The sequence below is a fragment of the Megalops cyprinoides genome, chromosome 22 (genome assembly GCF_013368585.1).
Source record: "Megalops cyprinoides isolate fMegCyp1 chromosome 22, fMegCyp1.pri, whole genome shotgun sequence".
NCBI lineage: Eukaryota > Metazoa > Chordata > Actinopteri > Elopiformes > Megalopidae > Megalops > Megalops cyprinoides.
Window position 1 is genome coordinate 11,255,139 of NC_050604.1, and position 20,349 is coordinate 11,275,487.

The following is a 20,349-nucleotide window of genomic DNA, read 5'->3' on the forward strand; positions in this document are numbered from 1 at the left end:
AGGGAAGATATAGGGCAGGGCTGACAAGGGGATGGGAAGCAGGTGTGCAGGCAGGCAGGTGAAGGCAATAAGGCAATCAGGTGGGTGGAGAACCGGGCGGGGAGCAGTGCAGGGCTAGAACACAAGGAAAACAAAAGCAAGCACATGGACAGGGAAAAACAAAAATACCACAGCTAGGGGGCGGGAGCACTGACACATTTCTGTATCCTGTTCCAGAGTATCTATATTTATAGCCTAAATTTCTAGGTTAAAATTTCCAATTAATTCCAATTAATACCTTTTATATTTATTTGTAAATGTTATCAAATGAAAATCCCAATGCAATATGGGCCAATGAAAGTGGTATTCTTGTCCATACCATATGTGGGAGATGGTGGTGAGAACCACTTGAGAGAGCAAATTAATTTACATTACATTCATTCATTTCCAAATATACCAAAACTGTTGGTAAATTAATTACAATAATTTATCAAAATTCTCTGTCTGAGGTTGTTGGGGGCTAGTGAATACATGGCCAAAACACATGCACATGTATGTATTCATTAATCTTGCTTTCCTAATGTCCCACTATGTTACCACATGTTATTAACAATGGATTTTGGAAATGCAAACATACCCATATAAATATATATATATATATATACTGTATATAGCTACCTAACTGCCCATTATCTAATAGAAGTCCTACTGGAATGATTGGCAGACCATATTTTACATTATGTTTTATATACCTTTTATAAACCCAGCATGAGCCTAGATAGAACGGAGCTTAGATAGAGTAGAGTAGAAAGGAAAAAAAAAGAAAGGATACTGTTGCAAACATACATTTGTGACAAGTACACTGGAAATTTATTTCATGTTAGGTAACAAGAACTAGGATGATCTGGTCATTCTTCTGAAGGCTAGGTTCCTCTATTGAGACATTAACCTTACAAAAACCTTACATTTATATATTATTATTTAACATTTATATCCAGACCCTTCCACAGTTTCCCCTAAAATGTACCTATACTACATTCCACAGTACACTCTACACTATTGAAAGGGTTTTATGGAATTGCAGAAAATGTTTCAATCTTTTATTATTAGTGGTATTACTGCCGGGCACACATACTCAGATTAATTGACTCCATCCTCCATCCAGCTATTTTAATTGCAGTTCAAGTCTCCTTTTCTTTTCCTGTTAAGGTTAATTTGTCTTTTTTCTCTGTAGCCATGTTTTCTTCTCTCAGACTCTGAGGGGGAGTTGCAGTTAACACATGGGGCAGGAGCTGACTCATGAAAATTAATTAGAAAAATAATCATGATTTCATCAGTGATTTCTCAAACGGTGGGAGCTTCAGACACCTAGCAGAAGATGGAGGCATTTAGGAGCTGATGTGGATTGTTATCACAGGTGGACAGACAGACTGATGCTCTGCATGAGTGTTTACCGCCAGTGCTTACCGACAGAAGGCCTGGCAGAGGACATTAGTAAATGCAGCAAATGACGACTCAAATTGCCAAAGCAACGAACACACAAGCTCATAATTCTAATCTTTTAGAAAATGCGTGTATAAACTGATGTTGTTTTCATCAGCTCTACATGAAAGCTGTGTATCTGTGAAGAGCCTCCACAAGATGTACCTCACTGCTACTGCTATGTAATTTCCTTTTCCAAAATTAAAATCATAGCAGTTTGGCTGCCACTGACATATTTAACAATCCTCACAATTGTAATTCAGTCTTATTTTTACATCTCATGGCTTCTAGCTTGCCAGAAGATTTTACACAAAGGAGTTTTGTGTGATCAAGGCAATTTATTTTCTGTGGTCTCAATTGTCTCTCCTTTCCCAATTAGTTGCATCGTTACCAGGCATTTCTGGTAACTACCGCTGTTCTTTGGGTGGAGAAATTGTTGAGTTATATGTGTTTTTATGCCCTCGACTTGGGGTGTGACTTGACTTCTATTTGTTTGCACTATGGTGAAATCTGGAATGTTTTATCTTTTAAACTATCAGTACTAGTCCTTTGATCCAGCTTGGTCTGGGATTGTGTCTCTGAATTGACATTCTTCTAGCTTTAAACCAAAACCTTCGGCCTGATAAAAAACATTTAGCTCTGTCAGTTTCAAGATATCGGATATGTCATCTTTCATTGTCTATGCCGCAGGCTACCAGGAAATTTGCTTGGCCATTCTTTTTTTCTCTAGAAATTCATATGATGACTGGTATGTTGATGAGAGGAATACCTGAAGAAGACGTATGTTGTGAGTGGAATACCTGAAGAAGCTAAACTTAAATCAAATATAGATGGGCAGGATCTGCACCTGAGTCAATAGAGAAATAGAACACCTGATCTCTTTGCATCTGCATTGCATGAGTTGCGCACAAATGGTGCTGACTGTGATCAACAAAGTGAGTGTGAATGCTTTGAGTGTCAATGCACTGCACATACCTGAAAAAGCTATTATTAGACATTACAGACAGAAAATACTTCTCCTCTCTCAAATGTTGTACTGGTGTCACAGACCATCACTTTCAGCACTGCCTGGTATTGTAGAAGAGTGTGAAAGAGATCGCATGACTTTTCTGGCCCCTGAAGAGAGTCCTGTTTTGTGAAGCAACTAAAAGGGAGAAAGAGGGTAATTTAAGTTCCCATAAACATACTACATATTTTTAGATTCATTTATATTTTTAAATTTGTTAAATGAATGTTTCATAATTACCAAAACAGTCAATATTTATATATTTATTTAGAGATATATTTATTCTTTAGGGGGAAACTATTTATCTATTCCTAACTCTAAAACATTACCACAGCAGTGGAATATAATCATAGAGGAGCCACCAATCTGTGCTTCTGTTTTCAGAAATTTTTATTAATGAGATCCTACCCCGGATCCACAAGTAAGTTACTTTTCAAAAGAACCCTTACCTATTAGCTGAAAAACCAGCACAGTCCACCTCTACTAAAAATATATATTCCTTTTGGATTTTCTACCGCTAGTTAGGATCTCATTAATGCCCTCACTGAAAACAGAGGCACTGATTGGCAATTCATTTCCAATTATCTGGTACACCTGTGGTGACATATAGAGTCAGGTATAAGAAGGTTACCGTCAGAATGGTACCACTTCACTGAAGTTGTATGCTGACATTTGACTCTTTACTTCTGTTTTTACTGAAGCCCTTTAAGTGTGGATCTTTTATTACTGTAGCTGAAGGAGGAAATAAGAACACAATCCACTTATATTGAAAAAGTATACTCCTTTTGGATTTGCTTCCATGGGTGAGGATTTTATCAGTAGCCTTACTGAAAATGGAGACACTGATTGCCAATTCCTCTCCAATTATCTTGTACACCTGTGGTAGCTATTTAGAGTTGGGTATAAAAAGGCTGCCATTGGACTAGCACCACTTCACTGAAGAAGGTAGTATTCTACAATGTTAGAATCTTTAGCTGCATATTTACCAAAACACATGGACACAGATCTTTTTGCTTATATTTTAGGAGCTTATGAAATGCCATTGAAGGTTTTTATGAGCAAGATCTTCTTGGCTATCAAGAAAACATGGAAGAATTAAGGGATAAAAAGAGCTAAATATGACTCAATACCCTGTTGAAGTTTTATTGGTTCTGGAACAGCATAGGTCAGATCCAGGGCTTCTAGCAATCCAAGGCTGGAAAATACATTGCTAACGTTGCCCAAAAATACAATGGGCCCCAGAGGAGTCATTGACAAATATGTCAAATGTAAAAAGGAAATGAAATAAAGCCCAATTAAAAGGAATGGAAATGCAGAGAGAAAAGTGATGTTAAGAGCTCAGCACAAAGCTTTGCCCATTTGCATTAGTTTTGATTTGTTTCCTTTTTAATTTATATGCAGTCGGTGCTTTTTCCCCTAATCATTATGATCTCATGCTGCATCTGATTCAGTCATATTTTGAAGGACAAAAACACTTTGGGCACTTTAGTGAGAAAAGCAGGAAAGCAACATTTGAAATATGCTGATAATCATGGAGCAGAGCCTACTTAAAGGTTGTAATGCAACCCAGATTGAAAGCTATTTTATTCACAAATCCAGGACAAATGTAAAGCAAAATTATCGCTGACTTGTCTCAGCATTCAACCTGTTCCTGAGACTATTATGTGTCTTGCAACGGATGGCTCCAGTCATGTTTTGAAAGCCTAATACCAATATTGTGATTGTAAGAACATATTTTGGAGATGGGCTGACTGCAGAAACAGGAGAAGTGATGTTTGTCCAAGAACCAAGGAAAGACACTAATCCCCTTTAACCATGAAACCATTTTTGGGTAGCATGCTGTCTAAATTCCCACAGCACTCTGCATTGCTTTATACTAAAGCCAACGCAAATATTGAGCAATATTTTGCAATGGTGCTGATGTGTGGTAAATTTTTTTTTTTTTTTTTTTTTTTTTTTTTTTTTCTGATCATGAAGTCAAAAGAAGCTCAGAACCCCACCTTTGTTCAACACTTAGGTGAATTTTTTTGTAATGAGTATTGAGTTGCCCCCCAAGAAACTAAAAAAAAGTGTGATGCGTCACACTGTCACCTGATCAGGATCTGAGTGATATCTGATATCACACTACCAGTGCAGCTAGCAGCACACCTAGTGTCAGAAGACTGCATGATTTACACCAAATTGACTAATTAGCATTTGGGACAGAAAAAATATCTTCAAAATGAAGTTGCTTCAAAGAAGGAATGCAAAAGCCATTTGTATTGGGAATATTTCATTAATAGGGAAACTTCCCTGAAGGAGAACAGGCAGTGGCAGCAATGCAGGGGGTAATTTTAGCTTTTTAACTTTGTGGAGATCTTCTTAATCTTTTTCCCCCCATTATTCAGTGTCTCCTTTCCCCTGACATCAGTTCATTTATTGTGCATCAAAATGTCGAGCTGAATATATAAGCTCTTATAATAGACTTCCACAAACAATCCAAAACCAAAGCTTTGGCAGGACTAAATATAAAATAGTTTGGATGTTACTTGAAATTGAATTGTTTTTCCTTGCAACTGTCTGTGAATGAATCTGATTGAAAAGACAGAGGCTATTTCTACAAAACTACATTTTAAAAATTAATGAGTGCATCCCACCCCCTGTATCTGGAAGCATTAATCGCAGTTGTATATCCACCCGGGAAAGATTAGCATGAAAGAAGTCTTACAGAGATTACTGAAAATTAAAGCATTTTAATATTATCTACAATAATTGCTATAATGCGAACTGTAGACTACTGGTGTAAACAAGATGGTGTCTATCAGCCATTTTATTTTAATGTGAAAAGAGATGCTGGTGGTCATTCCATCTTCATTCATTTCTTTGCTTCCTCCGTTGTACACCAGCTCTTTTTGAAATGTATTCCAACTGCAGAGAAGAATACAGACATACACAGTTCTGTAAGTAATATACAATCCCACAATGCATCTACCTCTCTGCATCTGCCCTTACCATATCCCACTACTCTTTTTCTCTGTGACTCTACTGAGTGAGGTCCTTACCTGGCACACCCAAGCAATGTTGTTATAGGCCTGGAGCCTTTTTAGTTGGACATTCATCTTTTTAATCCCCATATAATCCTTAAGGGCCACCCAATGCTGCACATTAAGAAGGGGGGTTAGGGTTAGGGTTAGGGTTAGGGTTGAGGGGGGGGGGGGGGTCAGATTAATTCAATTTATTTGAGTTGATCTACTTAAAGATCTGAAATCTGAAAAAAAGCATATTTTGGCAAATCAAGCAAGCACCAAGTGGAGGATGTCACAAAGCTGATCTATGAAATCCTGGTACTTTCCTTTAGTTTTACTTTCTTTTTTCACCATCCCATTTTCCCATTAAACACATTCAATGTCTTCATGTTTTCTGTGTAGTTTTTACTTTGGATGTTGGTCTCTGTAATCCCATGATTTTCACAGAAAACCTATATCCCAGCTTCAATTCCTAAAATGACATTACCTCTTCTGCTTTCAGCATCATACAAATTGCAAGGTCTTAACCAGACAATAATAAGGATATTAAGGTTTTTAGAAAGCTATAAGCAGACAACAAAATTGTGTATAATATTATGTGGTACCTGTGGGAATTCAGCTGAAGAGTGTCTTGTCTGCAGTAAATAGTACTTCCAAAATGGATGCAGACACAATGCATTTGTGTGTCTTGGCTGATCAAGCGTTAAAATATGAACAAGACTCCTGGCTGTTTCATCCAGGAAGTGCATATGAGCAGTGATGTCAAAGGAGACATTGGCACTGACAGTTTTGCCTTCGCTGCAAAGCATCATGGGGTTGGATAATGGGGGCCCCTCGCACCTACTCCTCCCCCCTGCAACCTCATTGCTCTTTCCGCTAGACCCCGGGGAATGCTTTGAGTGATATGAGATGATCAATGGCCCATTGTCAGCAGCTGCTCTGAACTCAGAAACCAATATTGAAGCGGCTGGGTTATTTCACTCATGTGCCCCAACCATTATGTAGATAAGGTAGAACACCTCAATTTAAAATCAGGTTTGCTGCAGATATTTCCCCCTCTAAAAAAGAATGCGTGCGCGCGCACACACACACACACACACACACACACACACACACACACACACACAAATCATGAGGAGCATTTGGGGACAATATGTTTGAGACTGATTCCTTAAAGTGGGAGTGTGTTTACAATGGGCATAGCAGCGCATTTACAGAGGGACTAGGACCACAGTAACAATCAATCAGTGTTGTAGTTGTAAAAGTGAGGGAGCTGTTGCCAAACATCTTTGCTTCAGCTTTGTGCTACTCTGTCAGCTTCACGTAAATGTATGCATTTAAATCAAGCATTCAGCATAAAATTGCTATGTATCCAAAGCATTCTGACATTGATCCACTCAGTCTCAAAATATCTTAGTAATTTATAATTTGACTGAACTAATTACAATCTAGAGCACTGTTTCAGCATGCTTAACTTCTTACTCAGTGTCATTGTCTTTGATTGTTAAGTATCCATTAAATATTAAGCAAGGATAATTTAAGATAGATCTTCATTCTTACCTGTTGGTATCCTTCTGCAGCTGTAGCCTACTGCAGCTTTTATGAGTTTTGAATTGTTCAGAACATCAGGTTGAATTTGCTTTTCTATATAGACAGCACAATAGCCCTAGTTCATCATTATATCTAGTGTAGCTGATACTGGCATTATATATTTAAATGGCTTATATCCACTCAATATCCGGAGTCAAACAGCCAAATAATTGACCATAATAGCTACCAATCAAAATTCAGATTAATTTCAAAGACTCTAAGTATGAACAAACAGAAACTAACTAGTCTTAGGAATCTACACAGGTAGAGCCCCGATAGATAACCCGGTAGAGCATTAGATATAGGGATGCTGTTGGGTGGATTGTGATTAGCTAGCTAAGATGTTCCAACCACAGGAGGCTGCACATGGAACGGTTATGTCAGCGCTGTCTCTCAGAACACATCCAGTGCACCTGGCATTTAATGAGCCCTTCAAAAATGCAATACTCTGATAATCTGACTCCTTGTTTGGCTTGAGTGAGTGCCACCCACAGTCTCTGGTAAGGTAAGTAGCCAAATGAGGTACATGGGAAGGGCTGCACACATTTAAGGGGATCATGTTGATTATTTGTCTTAAGAATATAATAAAAAAGGAAAAAGGGAATAAAAACAATCAAAGTGTCAAGTGAAAAGGCGTGTCACAGTGCTGAAATTTTAGAACGTGCCGTAAAAATATTCTTAGTTCTGTTCCAGGTGCATTACACTCATGTTTAAAATAGAATAATAAGTGTGTTTACACACACAAAAACAATAAATCTCAGTGAGAGCAATCAAAAAAGAGAGTATAGTTTCAAAATAAAATCACATGAATTATTTCATCATTCCTTGCAATTTCCATGAGCAGCCAAGGCATCTTTTACCATGAGGAAATTAATGACAGGAACAAATGGCCGGTTCAATGTTCATTGCATATGCAAAGCGGCAACCATGCATACTCACATACTTGTATGTCTACTCAGTGCCTAGCAATGACCTGCAAAGACAGAATTACATTCCATCAGACAATATTCTGTTGATCTGGTACTGGATGCTTAGCAAAGAACATATCCAGGTAATGTCTGCTAAGCTGAATTCTTAACAGCTGGTGTTTTCATCTCTGTCAGAGGAGGTGTGATTCAGCTGTTCTGGGGGTTGCGGGTAGCCCATTGCACCACTTAGGGGTCAGGGATGCAAAGAGGAAACAAATGTAATTCTTTGAAGAATGCTAAAGTGGCTTTCTTAGACATCTTGACACACTATATGCAGTTCCACTGCAGAAACCCTTGGTATTTGTCTGCTCTATGGCCTTTGGCTTAAACAAATCTAATGAGAATATGATTACAAAAGCATTTCTTTTTTTGAGTGGTTTCTTTTATTTTTGTTCTTGCAATAATGACAATTTACAATTTGCCTGGAGAGACATAAGAAATTCCAATCTTTATTTAAACCTCATATAAACGTGGAAACTTTCAAAATCTGTTCAGTTAAAAATCTCTTAATTTAAATGCTTTCCTCAAGTGACATTAGTATAAAGTAGATGAGGATGTCTATGAAAAGCATCCCTCACAGACTCCTAATTAGAACGCTGGTGAAAAGGTTTTGCAATGCTGTCTGTAAGGGGGGACTGATGTCAATCTTGAAGCAAAAAAAAAGACAAATAGGACTAAATATGAATGTAATGCTGATGGTTCCACATACGTCAGTGCTTTATGTCAAGTGGAAGTCTGTAAATTAACACGGTATACATTTTTATTTCCCCTAGTATGCTCAAAGTGATTCTGAGAATGCTTGAAAAACAGCAGATGGAGGAGCAGGCAACGTGTCAGTTTATAATTATTACCTGGTAAGCCTCAGGCAGAGTGTCTGACTCCCATGAATGAACTGAGCCTTAAATTTTGTGCTTCTCCTTGTCTTTCGAAAATTAATTTCAACTGACTTCAAATCAGCAGATAATGTAGAGGTTGGCGCAAGAGGAATGAGTGAGTGAATGGAGTTAATGGTGAAACAAGATGCCACAAATTGTGCCTACATCAACTGTGTCTTGGAACATTCCTGTTCTATGCCATCGCTGTTCAGTCCATGCCAGGATGTAGTGCCTTAAAATATGGAGCAATATATCCTTTAATGTAATTTCTTGGATAAAAAGAAAATTGTATATTTAATCTATGCCACATGCACATTTCAGTGTTCATTCTGTAAAACTGGCTCCTTTTGTGGCCAGTAAAGTGTGACACTACTCTTTCTGCTGGATCTGTATACAATGAGCATCAAGTACTTTATTTTGCACAAATGCCTAAAATCTAAATTTTTAATCATCCAAGATTGTTGAGCAAGTACTGTATATTTGACTTTGAATAATATATTCATGAGATTTGAGACTCAAGTGGAGATTTTGCATGTGTTACGGGTTCTTTCTGCTGTGCTGAATATATTTCTATTGTGAAATATTCCAAGAGTTTACCAAAATTGCAGAACTATGATGGAAATCTGTTTCATTATACCATGAGAGGTGAATTTTAGGGGTGTTTCATTGGAATGTTGTGGGTGATAGAAAACTATCTGCTATTGGAGATCAAGTATTGGAATAAGATTCTTGTTGCTGAGAGCCAATTCTGAGAGCCAATCACTTGAAAGCTCTTGGGCTCCAAACAGATCAGATAACCAGGGAAAAGGCTAAGATGCAGCGTGCTTTGTGGCTAAAGTACTCAAGTCAATTCAAATGTCTGCGACTGATAACAGGGGAGCAGCTCAAACTAAAAATGCAACTCTTAACGCTGGAACTACAAGAATTTTACTGCAAGAACACTGACAAATTAGGCGTCCATTGTTTTACATATTTTTTACAGAATGATGCAATACATGAACCTCTTTTAAAAGACTTCAGGGAGAACTTGTATCACTGATTAACAGCATTAAAAACATGTTTCCCTGTTCTTTCTTTCTTCATATTGTCTGAGTGACATACAATACCACCATTTTTGTACGCTGGCAATGTTAAGGATAGGTTCACCATTGCTGGATGAATAGAACCAGGATGCACACCAGCTTTAGTAATAGCGTCAAAAGATCATTCTTGCCATGCCAGTAAACATTATTGTTAACTGTGAATGCAGAATAACAAATGTGTAACAAAGAATTTATTATGGAACACTCAGCAAAGATGCATTGTGTATTACTTGGAGTAAACTATCAACTAAAATACCAAGTCTGAACAAAATGTAATATAATTGTGGATGAAAATCAAATCTTGTTTTTGAGAAAAAAAAGTTATTTCTGAAGGAAACTGAGGGAAATTTGAAGTATCAATAAAAAGGGATGTAACATAATGCAGGAAGCTATTTCATGAACTGTCAGTCAAACAAACTTGTAACTGCTGTAGGGAAGTTGTGAGAAAATCCTTTTGAAAATCCCATGCATTCTGTGAATAAAGTTTAACCATAAAGTAAAAGCTGCTTTCCCCGAGATATTTAAGTGTGAGAAACATCAATACAAAAAATAATGGTCTGGTGTAAGCAGGGCAAATGGAATATCACCCCCTCCCCCTCCCCTCCATCTGTTGCTCTAATATTGCACCATCTTATACCGGAACAATAACATTCCAATGCATGTTCAGTTTGCCCTGTCTGGGATCAAATGTTAATACACTGGAAAGTATCCTGGAAACTACTGGATCGGGGTTAATGAATCTACTCAATGGAGAGCTTTGCCATTGCCAGAATTAATTATGTGTGACAAATATGATGCCAGTAAAATGAACTAATATTTCTGCGTCGCCTGGAGACAAAACATTTTCTGATGCGATTATACTGACTGTAAATTTCATCATTGGTTTGTGCTCAATGGAGAATGTGGCTTACTGCACTGAACCATCACTCACTAGTCTGTAATATAAGTAGTATCCTTCAAAGTTTTCTGTCCCATATCTTCAAAAGAATGAACCTGAATGAATCAATAATTTGCACTAACATCTCCTAAAAAATTTGCACTAGTACTGACTCAGTATTCTAGCCCAATTGTATGACATGTGCTTAGCAATTCAATATATAACAATATAACAATTCATTATTTAATTATAATTCATATGATCCATACATCATGTTCAAAGGCAACATCAGATCAGCTATAGAGCCGGTATGTATACATCATAGCACATGATGTAGAGATGAATTATCTTGAGACAGTACCTGCCAGCTGTGAGCCGGAGTCTGTTTTTCCCCCATGCTTCATGGCAAAAAGATTCAGTGTTAAAGATATTCACAAACATTTGTCATCCACTTTTTGTTTGTTTATCTGTCTCAGCTCATATGTCTAAACTAGTAATCTTCTTTCCCTCATCCATGTTAGACATCCAGACCCTTGTAAGTGGGTAGACATTTGCCCTGTAGAAATAAGACTGTTCTAGCCTGAGATACGTTACATCACATTACAGACCTTTCTATCTAACTGTCTATGTTTCTGATGTATGATCAGCGCTCCACCTCCCTGTGGTAATCGCTGACCTATGTATTAACTGTGGCCAATCAATAGTGACATAACAGCATGATCAGTGGAGGGGAAGCAGAACAGTATGATAGGAGGCCTCAAGGGTCTGCAACACCTGCTGCCCAGGAAGGAGAGTTTTCCACGTGCTGTACACTGCAAGCAAAATGTGCATGACTGCTAGTACGCCTTGTGGCCGCCATGCTGTGTGATATGATTAAAATGTATTTCAGCACATCTATGAAACAGCTTAATGACCACATCGATCACTTATTATCATGTGTTTTTATTCTCGTATCCAGAGACAGAATTTGACTGTGACGGTGCAACAGCTTAGTGCAGTCATCAAAACAACAGCAACGGGACTGCAATTTTCATCCCAACAGGTCATCTGCAACGTTTAAGAAAATGGAATGCAGGCCCAACGATATATGTAAAGACACGATGCTATATAAATACGCTGCAAAGGCAGTGCTACCTTCAAAGAAAGAGCTAATTTATGACACAGATTTGCCTATGAATAAATGTCATAATGGCTTATGACAGTCATTTCTTATAGTGCAATTGTGATCTGATATATCGCCAATGTTACAACCTACCTCATGCACCTACTTTACACAGACTTTTGGTTTATTTTCTTTCTCTTTTTTGGCACTTGTTCCATCTCACCTGAGGAGGGGGGGGGGGGGGGGTCTAAGTTCCCTGTAGCACAGATTAAAGGGATGTGACCTTCCCTGGGTCAGGGCAGAAGCAAGTTCCTCTTTGTATTGGAACATGTTGCAGCAGCTGCTGTTTGTGGACCATTGGTATTGTTTTGTTGAAAACCTGTTTGGTTTTGGGAGACAGCGTTATTCTTCTCTGTGCATGCTTTGCCTTTGAAATAATCAGGATATTGTACATATTTATTTATTTCTCCTACCACAGAGATTTTCTTTTTGGGGGAGACAACTGAATGAAAAACCAGAGATTGCTTCAGCACTGCCCCAAGTGGATTGTCAGTAAACAGCCCTCCACGTGCAAGATCATGCTTCCCATGTGAGCCCATGGTTAACCTGTTGTGTTGCTTGGGGATTGTGAGCTGTCTGTCTCAGATGGTGCCTTTTATTTTCATTTTTTTGCCTTTTTTATCTCCTTTCACACATTCACACACAATTACTACCTTGTTAGCCTGTATACCCAGCGTATCTGAGGCCAACTTTGGCGGCCAGGCAGCGTATAGCTCCTAACGGCACCACGGCAAGCTGTAAATCCAAGTCTCACACTGTCACATGCAGTGTACCACAAGGATCAGCTTTAGGCCCCATCTCATTCATCACCTACAGACTCCCTCTCAGCCGTATTATTCACAGCATTATTCACATGTCCACTGGATGACACACAAATTTACCCGGAGTTGCCCAAGTATCTCTATACCTACTGTATGTCCTAACACCTGTTTGATGAGATATAGGTATAGGTAGAAGGTCTAGGCAAGGATTAATTTCGTTCAGATTAACAGCAGTAAAACAGAAGCTCTATTAGTTGCCAAATCCTACAATGCATTACATTTCAAGTCACCATTGCTGGTCATTGAATATGCACCCTCTTTGTATTCTGACAGTTATATAAAAAGATCTGTAAAGTTCCTTTCCACCATCTCAGGACTGTTGCAAAACTGTGGAAAAGCTCATTTACACCTTCGTCACTGCAAGACTTGCCATGGTTACAGGCATTGGAGCAAACAGCCTGAAGACTGCAATATATCCAAAATTATGCAGCCAGAATTCTGTTGAAAATGGGTAAGCATGATCATATCACTCCCCTTCTGGCAACTCCTCACTGGCTTCCAATCCATCAAAGTATCCATTTCTGAATTCTCAGACTCAAATCTATACAAAGCAATGGCCCCATGTACCTAAAAGACCTGCTCCAGCTTCACGTCCCTTTGCACAATCGTATGTCCATAGTTACTCTGAAGAGCAGGCGGTGTGTGGTGGGAGGCCAACCATTCTGTGTCTTTGTCTCCTGCCTATGGAATGTTATCCCAAATATTCTAAAATCTTAAAGCTGTTATGCATTCATTTACCTACAAAATGCTTTATAATCACACGCATCAAAGAAAGAGTTGCCACATTACAGTAGCCTTGTACAACACCAGTGTAACTGCATTTATAAATGCTACGTGTTGGGTGAGTACTGTAGGAAAACTTTTATTCTACAAGTTGCTTTAACTCCAACCTTACATGATCCTAGATACACAACCAATGAGATCTTTTTTTTTTTTCCTTTCAGTCAGGAAAATCACAGAATAAAATTTAGGCCTAGAGTGTGGCAGATAATCATTTAAGATGCTACACACTTCAGAGGAAACACACTGGCACCCAGTATGCCTGGCTACCACAGAGGTTAGGCTGTCTGATAAAACCAGGTGGAGACTAGGGTAGAAGAGTACATTTATAAATGCGGCATAGCTAATGTCATTAACAGATAGATGAGGTTATATAGGCCCTAGTATATGACCATTGGAAGGATGCAACATTTGGTTTCATATGGAAGTCAAGACAAGTTAATGATGCTTGCTGTTGAGTTGCAAGTGAGTTCTCTGCTTGAACTACTATTGTTCCATATGTGGAACTTTTACATCAGGTCATTTTTTTAATGATTTAAGCTATTTTTTCCTTGTATTTAGCTCTGGGCTAATCACATTCCCCATTTATCGTTTCTTTCATGGTGTGCTACCATTATGTTTTCCATCCACACATAGATATGGCAACCCAAGCTTCGGTAAGTTACGATCAATACACACGTGAACATGCTTGACTCCCACTGTTGATGGAGAGGGAATTTTTTACTGCTTGAGTACATTACATCATTCAGATTTTCAATTCAGGAGTACCTGTGTGCACCTAGCTCACATTCAATTTTCTGTCAGAATAGTCATTGGAGGAAAAACACTGAACAAGTATACAGCATGTCTTTGAATTATTCATCCCAATCAGGAGTGGGTTACAGCTGAGCAAGAATGAGGTCAAACAAAACGTCTGCATATTTGATGGGTCCTGGAATGGCATTTGAGAGGCCACTTTATGAAGCACAATATCCATGGCTTTCTTAAAGGTCAAATAGCATCAAATGGCATCAAATAGTCTTGCTTGTATGTTCACAATGCACATTCAAAATTTTGCATATGCACGAATTAAGTAGCAATGGACATTTTCAAAAAAATGGTAACAGTTAAACAATAATTCAGATATATATATATATATATATATATACATGTGTATATATATATATATATATATATATATATATATATATACATGTGTATATATATATATATGTGTATATATATAAGCATACATGTTTAAAAGTTTAGGGACCTCTGAGGGTGAGAGTGACTGTCTGTGAGTTATTGATAGCTTGGTAGATTTAACACAGTCAACAAAATCCAGGACACCAGCGGCGATTTAATTCCGTTAAACAATAATAACCTGAGGTAGTGATCCAAAAAAACAGTCCACCAATACTGACATAAATTGTCACATTGTTCACTGAAGTGAAGCCCCAGTTAGACAATTAAATTGCAATCACTTTATCCTGTTGTGAGAAATTGTGTGAGAAATGACAAATCATAGTTCAAAGCACTTTCCTTTTTAATGCCTTGCTGCTCAGAACGCAGTCCATATTTTACTCCTCAGACCAACAAGATCGTCCTTAACAGATGCTGACAATGTGTTGCTGTGGGTTTGTCACGGATGTTTACAGGTTCAAATCCAGGTACTTAACCTGAATTGCTTCAGCAAGCAGCCAGCTGTATAGATGGATACAGTGAAAAACAGTCACAAATCACAGTCTTAATTAATTATGCAGTTACAATTTTTTCTTCTTTCTTTAAACCGGTACCTGTACAATTTATGTTCTGACATAAATTTTGGTTTTGAAATGCTGCCGTGGTAATTGACATATTTTGGAAAAGTGCTGGAGTTCCGTGCACATTAAAAGAAAACTTTCAAATTGTGTTTGATAGAGTTACAGATTGCATTTCTTGTATACAGTTATGGAATGGAGGATGTATTGATGGAGCACCGTACTTTTACATAAAGATCTAATATAAACAAATAGCTCTTATGAGAATCTTTCAATGTAAGGGCAAAAACAATTTTCCCTCAATTCTATAGTTTGGCAATCAAAGAAAAACACTTAGAGAATGCTTGATATATTTGGTGAACAGCAGATTTGATCTAATTTGAGAGGAGCCTAAGATGCAGCAGAACCACACATTTGACAGTATTATAAGTTAAACCAAAGCAAAGGTCAAACAGAAGCATAGGATGTCATGCACTGTAGACCGGCCCCTCTCTGTACTGAAACAGGGGTTGAGTTTCTTTGCATGGATCTGGACCAAATGCAGATGCTGGAGTGAACGCGCAACTCTGACGACCTCTGCACTGACCAAAGATTGCTAGAAAGTGTGCAGTTTACAGGAATGCCTCACGCATCCCTACACATGTTCATTCCTCACTTACTAGTATCCAGGTTTAAATCCATTCCAACTTCAATGTTCCAATGTTATTTGGTACACGTGGCAGCCACTTAATGGTAATATATGCATCGGAAGCAGTAGGAAATCTACAACCTATAATAACACTGATTTATCTTTCTTAGCTATCATTATGTACACGCAAAATTTCAGCTATTCAATCTTCAGTCCTTGTGCAGGAATTATATAATTATCCAAAAGATTTTTTTTTTCCTGAGACTGCTCTCATGTACAATATAAATCTTAAGCATCATGAGAGGGTAGTTTTTCTTTTTAACAGGAGACACTTAACATTCACAACTAAATCGTATGATTCTTCCACATACTGTGATACATGCGGATTTTCTCATTTCTTTAACCTGGGCACATTTTACTGGCTCTGATGCTCTGCCTTGCTGAGCTAATGAGTACCTAATTTTCTCTTGAATATGTGATTGCTTTCTGAGCTGAAGGGGAAGGCATCCAATCTCACCACAACAGCACTTTACTGTTAACTTCGAGTAACAGTTTCATCATTTTGTTACATTTTTACATTTTATTAATACATACTGTATCAGTGATCGCCAAAGTCATGATGCATACTGAAGATATATCATACTGACAGATATAACACTTACATTTGTTTCTAAAGCAGATGTTTGTTCCATACCAGCAAGACTGGATGCCCTACAAGTCTACAAATACAGATTTTCAGTAACATTTGCAATGTTTTTTATTATTATTATTATTTTTGCATGATAGCCTTAATTCTGGCCTTCTTTCTTACCACTGTTTTATCTGTTCAGTTTCTACTGTATGTCTTGTACTATTATTTTGACCCTAAGGTCATTTACTGGCAAGCTTTCTAGTCAGTCTCTGCTTTGCACCTCTTTGGCCCTTCATAACGGAAGTATCAACATTTTTAGTTTTCTCCTGTGTTTGTTATTTCAAGCTGAATGATGCTTATTGTGAGCAAACAATTGTTTGCCCGTATAGCCATAGCAGCAGCCCGTCACAGGACATGTGAAGTCGGACTGCTCCAGAAATAACACATATCTGCAGTAAGGCACTTACTGCAGTAGCAGTGCTGTCCTGTATGCACACAGCTACCCGTGCCTCTTAGAGAGCACGCCACAAGAGCGCAGTGGGTGAATAACCCCTGTCACCCAATTCCCGGCCGGCTGCAGACTGGATGACAGGTCCGACGCTCATGTAATGTAGTTGGTGTCACGATGTGACTGTCAGGGAGACCCGCGAATTTGTTTTGCTCTGCTCTCTCGGGATCTCACGGCTGGCCAAGGCCTTCCTGCCTTGGTCCTTGTCACTTCCTGGACACGTCACATGAAACTCTGGAGAGCTCTGTTTGTTCATATTATTGTCAGCCCTGCTCTGGCTGTGCCCAGGAAGCTTGGTATTCCTGTCCTCACAGTCCTCGGCCTCTTCAAGCACACATAGGATTAAAAAAGACAGAAGGCTACATTTCTGACCATTAAAAGGGAGAATGCTGTTTTGATTTTCCATATTATTTCTCTTTTTTTTTCATCTAAGGTAAACTCTTATTAATTCAATGCACTGCAGAACTCTTTGTAGTATTTTCATCTATCCCACTATTTTGAGATCTATCCCAAATCAACAAATATTTGTGTGTTATATTTGCCTGAGTACATTTGCGCACAAGTCATTGCTATGAGCATGCCTGCTTGTTCTCCTTTTGTATTTTAATTAAACCAGCCCTTCTGAATTATTCTTCGTAGCCCCTAATGATTTTTTTCACTTCAAAGAACATTGTGTTGTCCACTGAGTTTCTTTTGAAGTTTTGAATCAAACGAGTTATAATACCTTCACTTTTTGGAAAAGGGCAATGTCCAGAGACAAGATCTGGAGAAAATAAGAATAACTGTTTTCCATGACTATTAAAAGGCAACACAATGTCATACATTGGACCAACAAAAAAAGTGTGTGAATGTGTGAAAAATGTGTGAATCATTTATGTTAGACAATGATGAGCAACCACGAGCGTCTGGCAGGTACAGGTATATTTTGCCAGCTTCATTGAGTGGCAATGGGAATTATACTAAAACAGGAAATGAAGACACAGGGGCATAGGTTGTGAAATGTAGTTCCTACTGCTGTTTTATACTCTGTACCAATGTCATAATGAAAACCTGATCATCACCAGCCTTAATTAAGTTGAAAAAAAGTGCTGAAATGCTTGTATTTGGTGTTTTAAGCATTTTGGATTTGTTTCCATTATTTGCAGTTAGCACTAATGGGTATAGCTGTTCCTTGAGTTCCTATTGCACAGAGCATGATGACACTGTGCCCCTGCATTCCACCTGTTATAAATTGTCATTACACAAAGCAGGCATACATGATTACCGAGCCTAGCTAGCCATTCGATTTATTTGTTGGCTAAACAGATATGATTAGAGTACAAATATAAAATAGCCTAAAATCCCTGACATTTTTTAATTAAGAACTGAAACATCACTTTATTGATGTTGTGTTCCTCCTCTCATTCAGACGACAGCATTTTTATTACAAGATCAATGTATAAGGGGAGTTGCTCCCTATTCGAGGAAATTGCACCACAGTTATTGATTTCTCCTTTTTATGAATAAGATGACTATTATTACTTTTTTAAATCAGAATGCATCTCTCTCTGACACATATACACATACATTTATATTCATTACCAGCTTCTGTCTTGGCCCCGCCATACATTTGTCTTTTGAGAAATCAGTAGTATATGTGAATCTCAGTTACAAACAGATATTGTTATGTATTTGGCATGCATGACGTACTGGGCACTTACTCTCGCCTTAAAGGAACACTCATTCAAGATCTAATTTATTATTATTATACTTTAAAGACAGTTTATAGCACATTATACCAGTATTCCAACTCAAGTTTAATTTAATGAAATGGAACACATTTCCCCTATGGAATCTATAGTATACACAACAACAGCGGAACCAAGATAATTACATTATCCACAGACAGGCAAGGACAAATGGCAAGTATCTATTTTACATTTCAAAAGGGATCCTTTGATATGGACTGACCCTGATTCATTATACTAAGGCACACACTGATTGTTTTTAGTCTGTGACCCGTGGAAAGATGATCAATTGATTTTTACTTATTTACACCACACAGAGTCAATCAAATGACTCGCTAAAAAGGATACAAAACTACATTATTTATTTGATCTACACTATCCAAGACTATTGTATACAGCATTTTACGTTATATCCATAAAGCAAGATATTACTGAGGTAATTCAGGTTCAAGACTTCACTCAACCCCCACCGCCACGTACTTGAACCTGCAACACCCCAGGAGGAAGAGTAGAGCAGGTGGTCATTTTGAAACACTAAACACTAAAACAGTAATTGCACAATTCATAAAGGGAAGGAAGTAAAGGAAGATTTGGAAGGAAAAAAAACAAGGTTGTTATCTATTATATTTTGCTTTGTAGCTTGTTCAAAAGCCTTGCCAATATACAGAAAATGCAAAGGAGATGTGCATATGTTCCCATATTTCATAAAAGCTATTTTCCACTGGCTACACTGATAAGACTGATACCTGCTGGCTGGTCACCACCATTTTGTTCAGACAGACTGACAGTCTTACTCGTGAGCTTTACAGCTTCCAATAACAAGCAAATATTTAAATGGATATGGCTCCATCTAAGCTACTTTAAATTTACTTTTAATAACACCTCACCACATTTCAGCCGGGAGTCTTTTATTTATTTTTAATAAAACCATGCATAGCAAATATTTAGCAGGTCACCTTTTAAGTGGCGGTTTTGCAGTCAGGGGTAGAAAAATAAATGTTATTCATAGTAAATTCATGGCAGAAAGGTGTTGATTTAGATATGTGGCTTTTTTTCTTCTTTTAGTAATGAGAAATATCCCTGCAAAATCACATTGCTGGGTTTTGTGCAGCGCTGAAAATGTGTCGGGACTTGATGGACAAGGTCAACAGCTGTGAGAAAGTATTTGCTGTGACCCTATGTAGGGTCATTCTGGTGTGTGGCCTGTCCTTATGCTCACATTGATAAATGCTGAATTTGTCAGTTGCATTTTAAACTTTCTGGTTCTGCATACCAGACAATAAACTCGACGGTATGAGAGGTCTTGTCCCATGGGTCCTTGTTATTCTGAAAGAACAAAGCATATATAAATATCTTCCGCGGGGAATGCATGAAACAGAGAATCCCAGTGTACTCCAAAACAAATAATGCAATACGAAGCAACTCCGAAATTTACATTCTTTATAGAAATACTCATAATATTCAACAAATAAACACTTGCTGTACCTCA